This window comes from Eurypyga helias, unplaced genomic scaffold (assembly GCF_000690775.1).
Source record: "Eurypyga helias isolate BGI_N326 unplaced genomic scaffold, ASM69077v1 scaffold25515, whole genome shotgun sequence".
Lineage (NCBI taxonomy): Eukaryota > Metazoa > Chordata > Aves > Eurypygiformes > Eurypygidae > Eurypyga > Eurypyga helias.
The window spans coordinates 1,754-2,319 of NW_010252409.1; the positions used below are offsets into that span (position 1 = coordinate 1,754).

The following is a 566-nucleotide window of genomic DNA, read 5'->3' on the forward strand; positions in this document are numbered from 1 at the left end:
CACGTCCCAGGTAGGGTCCCTGGGAGTCACTCTTGCCAAGGTGGGAGTCCCACGAGGAGAGGGATTTGGGGCACCTGTAGGCACCGAAAGCAGCAGCACGTGCTGCGAGGTCTGCGGTGGGGCCAAGGGGTAGGTATGGAGGGATGTGCTCCAGCACTGGGGATGTGCCCGGGTTTCAGGGATGTGTCTGGGTATCGCGGATTCGCCCAGGCACTGGGGAGGTGCCCAAATATTGGGGATGTGCCTGGGGTGTGTCCCTGACCCTCGCAAGGCAGAGCAGCTGGGGCCAAGGAGGGCTGTGGGATTTGGAGGCACTGGGATGGGGGTCAGAGGGGCACGGTGCCCCAAGGTGGGCAGCTCTCAGCTGTTCAGCATCTGTTGTGCCAGGGCGGTGTGTCCCCATCCCCGTGCGTGGCTGGAGAAGTGGGGGCACAGCAGCAGCCCATGTCAGGGGGGTGCGTTTTGGGGTAAGCGCGTGCCAAAACATGCCTGCGGTGACCGTGGGGAGCAATGGCGTCGGAGTGAGGGTGGAGGTGATGTGGGGAGGTCCTGTCACTCATGGTGGC

General features: G+C 64.1%; 1 protein-coding gene across 1 annotated transcript in view; it reads left to right on the plus strand.

Moving 5' to 3' along the window:
• The window catches only part of SLC38A8 (solute carrier family 38, member 8), a gene marked incomplete at its 5' end in the record, with an annotated part of 2,568 nt that overhangs the window by 1,647 nt on the left and 355 nt on the right, over positions 1-566 (plus strand). The gene's annotated exons all lie outside the window — the stretch shown is intronic.